At 39.2% G+C, this 14,389-nt stretch overlaps 1 pseudogene; it reads left to right on the top strand.

The window, feature by feature from the left end:
* Positions 1 to 8,875: 8,875 nt before the first annotated feature.
* Positions 8,876 to 13,267, top strand: LOC114458550 (ras GTPase-activating protein-binding protein 2 pseudogene; annotated as a pseudogene).
* The last annotated feature ends 1,122 nt before the right edge of the window (positions 13,268 to 14,389 follow it).

Here is a 14,389-nt window from a genome sequence, read left to right as displayed (position 1 = left end):
TTTTTCTATTTTTTTTAAATTTTTTTTTTTAAATTTTTTTTTTTTTCCCCTGTCTTCACCGCTTTGCACCGTTTGGCCTCTCGCGGGCGCAGGCTGGCCACAGCGGCAGCACAGATCCCCCCCTGGTGCCCTGGATGGGGACAAGGCCCCCGGGCTTGTACCATCCAGTTGGGGTTAAGTGTATTGAAAAACAGACATTACTTTTTTTTTTTTGAAAAAAAAAAAAAAAAAAAAGAAAAAACAGACATTACCCTTTATTATTATTCTTTATTTCAGATGAACAAGACAATTACATTCATGGAAATACAAAAACAATATCAATTTCTTTGTTTCCCAAAGCTGTACAGATAACATTTCCAGCCACATCACAAATACTGTATCAAGGCTGCCCTGATGTGTGTCGGGCAGTGGTTGGACGGGAGCCTGATTGTGTTCCAATCCGGCAGTCCGCCCCTCAATGAAGTTGTCCCCATGCTCTTCACACATGTTATGGAGAACACAGCAGGCCATCGCCATCTTCTTGCTCAGCTCTAGCTTATAGTCATTTCTTTTTAGGAGACACCTCCAGCGACCTTTCAGTCTTCCAAAAGCCATTTCAACCACAGATCGAGCACTGCTCAGTCTGTAGTTGTACGTGCGCTGCTCAGGGGTCAGTCTGCCTGTGTCTGAAAATGGTTTCATGAGCCAGTTCTGTATTGGGTATGCTGGGTCACCAATAAGGTAATCTGATCTCAACTGTCTGCATGTTTCAAACTGTAGGATTCAAACTAATAATAAACTGGAATATTAGCATTTCCTGAAGTTCAAGTGAGGATGCATAGCTGAGACACCCCCCACCCACACACATACATATCAAAGAACGCAGAATCTGTCACGCCATCCACCAATCAGGATCCAGCAGAAGGAATATCAGTGTGAATTTCACTGTGACATCATCACACACTGCTGATGACATCATCAGGAGCTGGTCACACATCAAAGGACTCAGCAGCACATTGAGAATTCTTTAATGAGGGACAACCTTCTGAGAGAGACACAATAACCCACAAACTCCTTGGACTCAGTGAATTTACTTAATCTGTGACTCTGACAACAGTTATATTTTTGATCTAATGATGGAAGTGCATCAGTTCAATGTAAAGAGTCTGGAACAAACGTGCTTTGAAGTCCTTAAGGATCACCTCTGTCCAGAAAAATGCATTGAGCTGTGGCAGCTTACTAAAGTCTGGTATATTCCCATTTTGTTTCAACTGAAGCATGAGGCCTTTCACTTTATCTGTGAGAATTTTGAGGAAGTTTCACTCTGTGAAGAGTTTTTGCAGCTTGCGGTGCAGGAGCTGGCTGATATCCTGGGTCAGGATGACCTTACTGTGACCCAGGAGAGCACAGTTTATCAAAGTGTTTTAAGATGGATAAACCACATCCCTGAGGAACGACAGGGAGCCATTTCTACTCTGTTACCAAAGGTACGACTGGGGCTGATGGACAAAAGTTACATCACAGACAATGTGCTTAACAATGATGTGGTAAAAACAAACCCTGAGTCCCACCTCTTGGTCTCTGATACCCTTAAAGTCATGTCTCAACCTTCATTACTCTGCTCTGAGTCTGGGATCAACAACACCTTGTTTTGCCGCCGTTTGCCAAATGCCGTCTTCCTGATGTTTAGAATATTTTCAAAGGCCATAGAGGCCTTTGACTACAGAACTAACAGCTGGATCACAGTTCACACTCATCCCAGTCTGGAGGATTCCATGACTCACTTATTCCTCTACAGCACTGTCTTCCTTGGTAGATGCTTCTACATTGTGGGTAGTGGTTTAAGTTGGACCGACCCCTGTAACAGAGTGTGGAGGTATAACCTAGTCACACACACTTGGCAGGAGATGTCACCAATGCAGAAGCCACGGGCCTTAATGAGTGTTACTGTGCTAAAGGGATGCATCTATGCTATGGGAGGCTACAGGGATGATTATGATACCTCACTAAGAACTGCTGAACGCTACCAGCCCAACATCAACCAGTGGACGTTCATTGCATCAATGAATGAAGGGAGGATCAGGGCCAGCTGCACCACACTGAACAACAAGATTTACATATGTGGAGGAATGAATAATAGAGTACTGAATACTGCTGAGTATTACAACCCAGACACCAACCAGTGGACACTGATCACTCCTATGGGAACACCTCGGTATAAACTTGGAGTCGTTGCATATATGGGCCACATTTATGCAGTTGGAGGCAGATATGGGTCCAAAGATCTGAGGTCTGCTGAGGCTTATGACCCAGTGACCAACACCTGGTACGATGTCCCTGAAATGGTCCACAGACACAGATACTTTGGCATTGCAGTGATGAACAAGCAGATCTTTGTTGTCTCGTGTAGCTCAAGAATAATTGTCGAGTGCTATGACTACACTACAAATACTTGGTCTGTGGTATTTTCTGGTAAGGACCACGATGATGATGATTGGGTGAGATGCTGTGTGATTTCTGGACTTCCCAACATGGCTGAGTACTGTTCATCTGGTAAACCCATCATACCCAGGACACAGGTCTAAAAAAAGTCTAAACTAGATACTGAGATGGAGCAAATGTTATTTTCCATGATCCTAACTGGGAGCGTAACCTGCTCTGACCAGGTCTGTGTGTATCAATAAAAGTGTTTAAAGACATTAGAAGAACTAATGTGTGAATAAATGGATCAGTTCATGTCTCAGCTCAGATGGGATGGTTTTAATCAGCCTGGAACAACCTGAGTTGGTGATGATCTAGAAAAAAAATACTACATTTTAGTGGTGACAACATATAGCAGACTTAATTAAAATTAATGTTGTGGTTAGCATGTATTTATTTTAAATATCAAGACAAAACAATGCAATTATGTGACACAGCAAACTATTGAAAAAAATAGAATCCATTTTAACGGTTAGAATAATGCACTATAATACAATATAATACCTACAGGTATTGTGCAATTGTTTCGAGGGAACAATAACAACAATGGTGCAAAATCCAAAAGCGATGCAGAACACTGCAATCAACTGTTAAAATATAAAAGTTTCAGTACAAGGACATTTCTACTTTCCTGTTTGGTTTTACTAGTCAGTAACACAAATCTTAAAATCAAAGAACACAATATGCAAACAACACCATAGAATTACATAGAATAGCACAAGATTTGTAATATTAATATTAAATTACGAGAAAACATGTACAGTAATTGTAAAGGGTGTGTTTAATGTTTATTGTACCTTTTAAATTATTAATAAAAAATAAAAAATTGGGGGTTGCAATTTGGCACCCCTCCAGCTTTGGTGGTGGAGTTGGTGAGGGGAACAATGATGGGAGTGCACTGAAGAGGGCGATGGTGAAATCCACTATGGAACCAAAATGGCCTTTTATGGAATAGTTTGAACATGGCTGTCATAACAATGAATTTGGTATATTGAACAGCAACTTACCTCCACACAGATCCAAGGTAAAAGGGGGTTTCAGGACCTTCTTCCACACTCCATAGAACTGCACCTTAGCACAAAAGTCTGCCCATCTTCCCTTCATTTCCTCCATGTATTTGTGGTTGGTGCCACCAATGATGCGATGCAGCTCATCCATTGCCTTGGACACAATTCTGTTCAGTTATTACCACTGAGCAGGCTTAATACAGGGCAGACTGCACAGACAGAAACACACAGTACCGAGGACGGAAGTCAAAAAGCTGACATTTCCAGTGTCTTTGAAGCAGGGATATGCATCAAAGAGTTTCATAGGTCAGTCTTCTTCCTTTGTAATATCTGCATCAATGAAAGCCTGTCTAGCCTTGAACTCAAGGTCCAAAATTTGGGCAAAATCGCCTTGGTTGGGTTTTGTGTTGGGATTCTTGTACATTTTGCTCAATGTTTTGTAGTGACTCGCCTGCATCCTCAGACTAGAAAATAAGACAGTGAGGCAAAGACGTTTCCATGGAAACACTATTACACTAGCATCAGAGAAGATAAATCATAGTTAGTGGCATGTGTATGAATAAAATATAATGCACAATTATATTAGAAAGTCATTACTTACTTCCCCCACTAGGTTTGACAAAACCAGAAAACAGTAATCATAAAGAGTGTAAGGTACACCTATCAGAGGTCAAACTTCACTTCACCTAAAGTCTAAAAAACAATAACAGTTTGAGTAGAGCAGTGTTTTCTTAATGGACTTACAGATTTTTTTTAGGAATGATCAATTACCTATTTCATTTGATCAGCTTAATGTTTTACTTATTGTTAGGAAATTCTAAAAATGTGTTTGATATTGATCATGTGGAATATGACTGTGTCAGCTGATTTAAGTCAGAAAAAGTGTGTTGAGTAACTTCCAAAACAGTGGAGACGCTTTTCCTGGTGAAAATAATGAAATCATTTGTAAACACATAAGCAAAATAACAGTAAAACACAGGTCAATATCCAACATTGTGTGCATTACAATGTACTCTGGCACATGAGACAGAGGCAAATATAGTCTCAGTACAGGTTTAAATGTTTTTTGTGGGTTGAGCGCCCGCCCCATGTACGGAGGCTGTAGTTCCTCACCTGCAGCCGGTCCCAGGTTCGATTCCCGGCTTGGGACCCTTTGCTGCGTGTCATTCCCTGCTCTCTCTGATCCCTTTCCTGTCGAGCAACTGTCATATAAAGGCCACTAGAGCCCAAAAAACCCTTTAAAAAAAAAAAAAAAAAGATGTACACAAATCAGAACTATGACAGAATTCTTCCCACTTTTAGCACAAACCTCCATTTAAACTGTCCTCGCTGAGGTCATCATTGCTCTCAATAATTATGGTTGAACTGCTTGTGTCACCACTTCTGTCACCATCAGTGTCATTGTCTGTGTTGTTTGAGCAGAAGAAACTCTTCTTTAACACCCATCGTTGTGGCGTGGAGCCCTGCCTCTTCCTCAGGGACCTCATCTTTTAGAGTCACTTGTACATTTTGGTGTAGATGGTCAACTATGGTGAAATATTATTAATAATAATAACAGTAATAAGTGGTTTTTCTTGTTGCTGTCCCACCCAAAGTTTAGGTTATTAAAAGAAAAAAAGTTCGGCACTTGTTCCACGGCACTTAAGCAAGGCATTTTTTGCATACAGGGACAGACAACATCCAGCTAACAGTGTGCAACATTATTGTGATCAAAGCTACCAATACAAACGCTAACTTTGCTTAATAATCACCAAATATTAATGAAAAACATGACTTACCCTCCAACACTGACAGTACGGTGTTGTCAAAATCTTCCATGCTGACAGAGTTCTCCTGCTCGCTGAAGCCTTAACACGTAGTACCTGGTAAAGACCCACAGAGTGAGCTAGCTAGCTAAAGTTCACATTGGCTAACGTTAGCTAGCTTGTTTAGCAGCCCCTGTGGAGAACATGTGACAAAATACATTTATTTGTTAATATTTCATATCAACCAACTGTCCATCATTTATCTGGGGACATGTCTCATGTTGTAGGTGTTTATCACAGATGTTGATGATGACAGAGGCAGGGGGCTCCCACTTAAAACACTGTGGCCCAAGGCAGTGCTACCTTTACCTCAGTCACAGTGGGTGATATGGGGAAAAAAATCATATCACCATTTATTTTTTGTAAAAACACGATCAAAATACAATTTTTTTCATTCAAATCATTTAAACTATTTTAAAGTTATTTACCAATAAAACGAACCAATTCACCTACTTAAAATCATCACCCTAAATGGAAAAAAGGAATAAAAGATCATTTAAGACAAGGTCATTTTCAAATATTTTTTTAAAATTGTATGTAAGCAATTTATCAAACTGGTTCCAAGTACAATGAACATCAAACAAAAGATCTGACATGTTCTTATAGTCACACAGTCTTTTAACTATAGTGTTGTTTGCATGGGTTTTTTCCGGGTACTCCGGCTTCCTCCCACAATCCAAAAACATGACTATAAGATTGAATGGAGTCTCTAAATTGCCCATAGTAGTGAATGAGAGTGAGTGGTTGTCTGTCTGTGTTGCCCTGTGATGGACTGGTGCCCTGTCCAGGGTGTACCCCCACCCAGCGCCCAATGATAACCAGAGATTGGCACCGGCAGACCCCCGCGACCCTGTCAAACAGGAATAAGTGGGTCTGAAAATGAATGAACTATAGTGTAGCATTAGCATTAGCATCACTTGCTACATACCAAGGCATCATTCTGGTTAACTCATCATCAAGCTCTGCAGAAGCCTGATAACAATCCTGTTCATTTCAATCAGGTGTGTTGGAAGAGGGAAACATCTAAAACATGCTGGATAGTGGCCCTTGAGGACCAGGATTGGGGACCCCTGGTTTAGACAATCATATCCTTTACAAGATAAAACGTTACTGCTTTGGTTACATTAGGCCTGTGTGATATGGACCAATATTCATATTTCTATATTTTCCTCAAAATGGCAATATGTGATATAAACCATTTATTTTTTCATCAATAGTTTAGTTTTTTAGACAAGTCAATTAACACTATAACACACACACACACACACACACACACACACACACACACACACACACAATTATTTAAATATTTGTAATTTAAGATGTGTTAGGATCTTTTTTTTAAGGAATTACTAAAAACTTTTTCTTGTTGATCATACGTTGATAGTTTTGAAATGACAATTAGAATAACTTTTGGATATCATATTTATAGATTTCATACTGTTTTCTTTCTCTTGATGATTAGAGTTGATAGACATAAATACAATCAAAAATCTGTTTCCTTGTAATCTATATAAATATTAGTAGAGGCATAAATTAACATAACACCTGGTTACATTTGTGTTTGTTCTAATTACTGTTTTATTCTAATGATTTGATTTACTTTTCAGTTCTTTGGGTTATTTTCTGACTTTTTTATTCACTTACTTCTTTAATAATCTCTGTCAGTTTGAATATTATGTTACAACTGTCGTGGATTCCCCAGGTAGAGATGTGAACGATGTAAAAGATGTAGTGTGGAAAAAAAGGATAATAATACAAAGTTTATTAACACAAGCAGAATCAAAAGAACAGGGCTGAGACAGAAGCCCTGTGAGAGCCGCCGGGGTCAGATTTACTCTGAAGCAAGAACAGGAAAGAAGCGCTTAAATCTTTCACAAAGTTTTCAGACATCACATGATTACTTAACCACCCTTCTCTGGGACACAAAGAAAGGAAAGAACAGTTGTCCATTAAGGTGGTAAGACCCTCACATGACAATGAACAAAGGCCGGAGTTAGATAGTTTATGGCCTGAAACTACAATTTGAGGAAGAGCAGGAAATGGGGACAGGATGTCCCCCCCCTTAGTCACAAGACAATGTCACATGCAAACAGCAGGTCCACAGAGACCACTGCTAGGATAGTAAACCCCATATGCTTAAGTCACAGAAAAAGGCTTATACTGAGCGTTTAGATGAAAAGGTATATAGCATAAATGGATATCATGTTAAGCAGTTAATACACCTCACAACTGTGTAAAATATTGTCATTATCCTCTATTTATGTTCTAAAAATCTCACAACTAAAACCCTTATGTGTATTTATATCCTCAGATAGATAAATAAATATTTAGACATGGATAGAAATTATAACTTGAAATATTTAAAAAAAATCATAATCAACCTTTGAAATGTATAAAAATGTAGTTTTTTGTTCACAGGATACAGACATCACCAGCTGAGCACAGAAACCATTGTACCAAGTATTTGATTTAGTCTAGGACATGTGTAACAAACACAGAGTAGCCACACCAAACGCCATATTTGAACCTATATTTATCCCTTTTTTTTGCCATATTTTTGCTCCTTTTAATGCATTTTTGCTACATTACTCCCTTTCCTGCCACTTCTCCATCAAATTTCAATGCCTTTTCTGCACATTTTTTCAACTTTCAAGACATTTTCGGGACATATAAACCCTTGTCACCACTTACTTATGTTGACCAATTATTGTCACGTTTATCATCTTTTCACCATATTTCATGCTTATTTTGGCCAATTTAACCTCAATCACAATTTTTCATGCTCATTATTTGCCAGTTCAAACTAATTGTTCCTAATTTTTAAATTACATTACCCCTAATTTGCGAATATTAACCATTTTTTGTGAATTTTAAAATCTCTTTTCAGCATCTTTTCCACAGTTTTTGTCACTTTTAACCCATTTTATTTCTGATTAAAACAATGATTTACATCTTTAAAATGACTACAAACTATGGTGCAAATAATAATAAATTACCTGGATAACAGTGGATATTATTAAGATAAATAAATGTGGTTATCACAGATTCATAGAACAATGGACCAACATTTTACTGACTTTATCGATGCTCCCCAAAAATCTCTCCCATTTATTTCCCCTCATAGATGGCCCTGTCTCCACATGACTGTTCTTCAATGTTCATGTCTGTGATTAACCACCTTCAGGTACAGTGGGGGTCCCCGGTCTCTGGAACCTTTATTTTTGAGGGTGGTCATTGGCTGAAAAGTTTGAGAACCACTGTTCTAAGTAACAATGAAAAATCACATGTTAGGTTTTGTTTATTCAGACAAGGCTTTTCAGGAAATGTTTTCTCCTGACGTGTTTCGACTGTCAACTGCCAGTCTTCTTCAGAGATGATATGCTTTGATCTCCCTATGAGTTCTTTTAGGAAAATATCAAAGCATTTTCAGATGGCTTTCATGTGTCCTCATGAGTTCTTTTTTAGGTGTGTAATGTTGTTGTAGATTGCATTTCATTGGCTTATTCAGATGAAAGGCACAATTTGTTCCCAATTACAGGGGTAAAGCAATAAATAGCACAGAAGAGCTCGTAAACTGTTGTGTACCGTGGGAGTCGTCCTATTAGTTCGTCACTGAACAGTTTACTGTTGGATACTCATAATTCATTACAATAGTTTTGTCTACATAGATAAAGGTCTTTCACAAGGTAAGTTAGCAATCTAATATGTTCACTTAGGTGTTTGGTGGCTGGCTAGTGGCTAGCTTCAGGTTAGCTGCATTGTCTGATTGTAACCAGGACTGGTGGAGTCCTGCCAGTTAATAATTAAAGTTACCTGTCAGGTATGTTGCTACTGTAAAGAAAATCTGCTCCTAAAATCGTTGTATTGTCATTAGCTGTATTTAATGAATTTCCCTTCCTTTGTTGGTCATGATGAGCCGCTAAGCACATGACTTATTTCCTTGATTACGGCTGGTCTGGTGGCAAGACAAGGCAAATTTATTTGTATAGCGCATTTCATACACAAGGCAACTCAATGTGCTTTACATGATAAAACATTCAATTGTTTAAAATCAATACAAACATTTAAAAACATCAGTAAAAATCAATTAAAATCATCAGTAAAATCAATTAAAATCATCAGTAAAATCATCATGACATCATCAACATGACCAAAAATCTCTCTCTCAATCATATGCAGTAGAGAAAAAAAGTGCCTTTAACTTTGATTTAAAAATGTTCACATTAGATGCTGACTTCAGCTCTGCTGGCAGTTTGTTCCACTTCTTTGCAGCATAACAACTAAAAGCAGCATCACCATGTTTACTGTGAGCTCTGGGCTCCACTATCTGACCTGTGTCCATAGATCTGAGAGACCTGCTGGGTTCATACCTGACTAACATGTCACTGATGTATTCTGGACCAAACCCATTCACAGATTTATACACCAGCAGCAGAACTTTAAAGTCTATTCTGAGGCTGACTGGGAGCCAGTGTAAAGACTTTAAAACTGGACTAATGTGTTCTGACCTCTTTGTTCTGGTTAAGACCTGAGCTGCAGCGTTCTGAACCAGCTGTAGCTGTTTGATGCTCTTTTGGGGGATTCCTGTCAGAAGACCATTACAATAGTCCAGTCTGCTGGAGATAAAAGCATGGACCAGTTTCTCCTGATCTTTCTGAGCCATTAAACCTTTCACTCTGGAGATGTTCTTTAGGTGGTAGAAGATGTTTTTGTGATAGATTTGATCTGATGCTGAATGTCAGATCTGAGTCAATCAGAACACCAAGGTTTTTGACTTGGTCTTTAGCTTTTAAAGATCCAGACTCAGATACTTGCTGACAACTGTCCTCTTTTCATTGTTACCAAAGACAATCACCTCCGTCTTGTCATGATTTAGTTGAAGGAAGTTTTCACTCATCCAGCAGTTTACTTTTTCTAAACAGTCACACAACACCTCAATGGGACCATAGTCATCTGGGTTCAGTGATAGATATAGTTGTGTGTCATCTGCGTAGCTCTGATAATCAACCTTACAGTTCTGTAAAATTTGTCCTAAAGGAAGCATGTAAAGGTTAAACAGAAGAGGTCCAAGAACAGAGCCCTGAGGAACCCCACAGGACATTGGTAATCTGTCAGATTCAAAGTTTCCAATGCTTACAAAATAACTTTGCTCCTCCAAGTATGACTTAAACCATTGCATTACTTTAACATTTAGTCCAACCCATGTTTGCAATCTGTGCAACAAAATTGTATGATCTACAGTGTCAAATGCAGCACTTAGATCCAACAGAATGAGAACAGATACTTTTCCTGAATCAGTGTTCAACCTTATGTCATTGATCACTTTGATCAGATCAGTTTCTGTGCTGTGATGAGAACGAAAACCTGACTGAAATTTATCAAATATTTTGTTGAATGTTAAGAATTGATTCAGTTGGTTGAAGACCACCTTCTCAATGATCTTGGCCATGAATGGAAGGTTCTGATTGGTCTATAGTTAGCCAGTATAGAGGCATCCAGTGTTCTCTTTTTTAACAGAGGTTTCACAGCAGCTACTTTCAGGGATTTTGGTACGGTGCCTGATTGGAATGAGCAGTTAATTATCTGACACAAATCAGTGACAATTGACTTTACAACAGTTTTAAAGAAGTTTGAGGGTATTGTGTCAAGGCAACACGTTGATGGATTCAGCTGCTGAACAGTTTCCTCTATTGTTTTTGGGTTCACTGTAATAAACTCTAACATTGTAGTTGACTCATCCCTCAGTGGTTGAAGCTGTTCAAGCATAACTTTTAATTGTATGTTCTTGACTTTTGGTGAGGTTCGACACAGAGGTAACCCCACTGCTCATTTTGGGGGTATATATTTAGTAGCGACGGTATAATTATTCAATCAGAGTGCTTAGCACCAGGACGACTTTTAATGGTGTCCCGGTTCAACTGGCATCCTGTTTAATTGAGGATTTACTTCCGACTACGTCACTGTGCTGATTGTGGCCGCTCAGCAACCTGTAAAATAATACTTGACTTCTCCCTCAATTATTTGAGCTCATTGTTTAATGTCTGTTAAATTATTATTAATTTTTGACAACTGTTAGTGCATGCAATTAAACATTTTCTTCATAGTAGCACGCAACAGTACGAGGCTGTTTTTTGCTGAAAAACTGATGTTGACAGGTAGCCACGGTAACTCAGGATGAGTTAGAACAGCTTTGTTGACAGGTTGTCATGGTAACTCAAAAGATGATAGAGCTAAGTTCTAAAAGTCCCAGAGGTAGACATCAAAGCCTAACTGTGGAACTACGGTGCTGCGCTAGTTACTTGGACCATAGTCATTTGGACCCCCATCAGAAGCTTACAGCCTGTTGGTATGTAGGAACTGCTAAATCAGCCTGATAGCACTGGTAATAGGTGTTTGATAAGCGTGTTGTGATGATGCATTTATTCCGTTTTAGGTTTATGACCTGTGGTCTGTGGCCAATGAAGTTTAAAAAAAAAAAATTACAAAGAAAAACATGAGTTATAACATTGTTTGCTGCCTGGCAAGCTTTTTCGGAGGGCTGGAATCAAAGATCCGAACACCTATGATGATTGTTTTATAGTTATAATGTATTTGATAGTACTTGTTTTAGACAATTTGATGATGTCTAATGTCCCCCCATTTTTTTTTTCTTTTACAGCACCTAACATTGTTTACCGAAGAAATGGTGATGGAGAAGCCAAGTCCCCTGGATGTTGGGCAGGAGTTTGTGAGGCAGTATTATACTGTCCTAAAGAAGGCTCCAGCTTCTTTGCACAGATTTTATGGGAGGATATCCTCCTTTGTTCATGGAGGACTTGATCCGAATGGAAAGCTGGCTGAAGCTGTGTATGAGCAAGAGGAAATCCGCAAGAAGATGAAGTCACTGCCGTTCAGTGAATGCTGCACAAAGATCTGGCACGTGGATGCCCATGGCACTCTGAGTGATGGAGAAGTTGTTGTACAGGTGCTTGGAGAGCTGTCCAACAGTGACCAACCAATGAGGAAGTTTATGCAGACGTTTGTGCTTGCTCTAGACGGTTCAAGTTCCAACAAGTTCTATGTGCACCACAACATCTTCCGCTATGAGGATGAAGTATTTGGAAACTCTCATGCTAAGCATAAAGAAGAATCAGAGGAAGCTGTGGAAAAGGAGCCAAAGGAAAGGTAGCCATCCCCTGAGCCTCACCCTGACGCTAATGGAGTAGAGGGGCCAATGGAAGAGCCAGCTCCAGAGCCAGAGCCTGAGCCAGACCCTAAAGCAGAGGAGATCAATTCTGAAAGAGAAAATAAATTCCTGGAAGAAATTAAGGACAAAACACCATCACAAGTTCATGAGGAATCTCCAACAAATACTCAGGAGGCTTCCAAGACATCATCCTGGACCCTGGTGACCAGCAAAAATCACTCACAAAAAGAGAAGAGGAAAGCGTGCAGAGTCGCCCCCTCTGGTATCCCCCCTCATGTTGACAAAGCAACACCGCCTAGAGTTGACATGCAAACGACACCCCTGCACCCCAAAGAACAGCGCACTCGTGACAGACTGAGCGTCCCTCCACGAGGCCCTAGACCTGGTGGCAGAGATGGTGAGCCTGGGGTTATGGACAACAGGCGTGTCGTTCGACACCCTGACAGTCACCAGCTGTTTGTTGGAAACCTTCCACAGGACATTGTTAAGAGCGAGCTCAAGGAATTCTTCATGACATATGGAAATGTTGTGAACCTGTGGATTAACACCAAGAGCGTTGGGAGAAAATTGCCCAACTTTGGATTCGTGGTGTTCGACAACTCTGATTCCGTTCAAAGAATCTTGGAGGCGCAGGTAGAAGGGCCCATAATGTTCCAAGATAAGGTGCGTCTCAAAGTGAAGGAGAGGAAGTCCGTGAACAAGAGACCCGTCCCGGCCATGTGGACATGGCCCCTAAACTGAGCATTGGCTCTGGAAGAGGAGCTGGTGGTCAGGGAGAAGGTCGCTTCACAACCCAGCGCCGCTGAGACGAGCATTGACAACAAAGTGGATGAAGTCTCATGTTCATCTTCAAGTGTTGTTGTTTAAAAAATAAAATCTTCATGTAAAAAATTCTGATATACTGTATTTGTTTTTCTTTCTTTACTTTGTAGTGTAACCTAGCTGGTCAACCAGTTGTTAATAATGATGTATAATAATAGAAATAATAATTTATTTTTCTCTTGTTTGGTGTTTGTTCTTTATTTGAAGTAAATATTTAGCGGCTGTAACGCAAGCAATTTCTCACTGAGATTATTAAAGTATTTCTGATTCTGAAATTACATTCTTGAAAACTAATGTATGTACTGTATACATAAAAAGGTCACTCTTTATTTGAAGTTTTATACATAAGGCTGACAATACGCTGTCATCAGCATAAATAAGGTGTCATTAAGTTGTCATTAAGTGTTGTTTACAAAATTATGACACATTATGACACTCATTTCAGTTCAGGGGCCAAATACACAACAGTTTCATCTTAAATGGGCCACAGATTTTATGCTGGAAAACGAGTAATTTTAACATTATTGAGCCCTAGTTTGCACTTCTACATATACAGTTCATAATTTATAAAATATGTAAGAAACAAACCATATCTAAGCCGATATCAGACCCAAAAGGATCTTAAATACCCTAGATTTTGTGACCAATTTAATTAAAGGCAATACTTTGTAAAAATTTGAGGAAAACTGAAGGAGTTTGTAAGAATTTTGAGTTTTTCAACTGTTTCACTTTAAAAAATAACTGCAATCATGCGATATAAGCACCGGGAAAACTGTGAGCTTCTGCAAATATTGTTAAGATTGGTTTACACAATGATTCGTGTTTTCTCTCTCATTTTTAATTTCTCCTGCGGGTCAAATTAAATGCTATAAAGGGTCGGATTTGGCCCCGGCCCATGCGTTTGACACGTGTAGGTTAGGGTAACCAACGACACTTAATAACATCTTTCATGACACCTTATTAATGCTAATGATAGGTGTCATGTCATAAAAATAACAGCGTAATGTCAACCTTACATATAAAACTTTAAGTAAAGTGTTCCCCCAAAAAATAATGCAAAATATTACTTACTAATTTTCAAATGGCTGGCTGTGATTGGCTGATCA

This window comes from Gouania willdenowi, unplaced genomic scaffold (genome assembly GCF_900634775.1).
Source record: "Gouania willdenowi unplaced genomic scaffold, fGouWil2.1 scaffold_125_arrow_ctg1, whole genome shotgun sequence".
In the NCBI taxonomy this organism is placed as follows: domain Eukaryota; kingdom Metazoa; phylum Chordata; class Actinopteri; order Blenniiformes; family Gobiesocidae; genus Gouania; species Gouania willdenowi.
The sequence above is the reverse complement of the archived record's forward strand: the minus strand, read 5'-3'. Positions and strand labels throughout refer to the sequence as shown.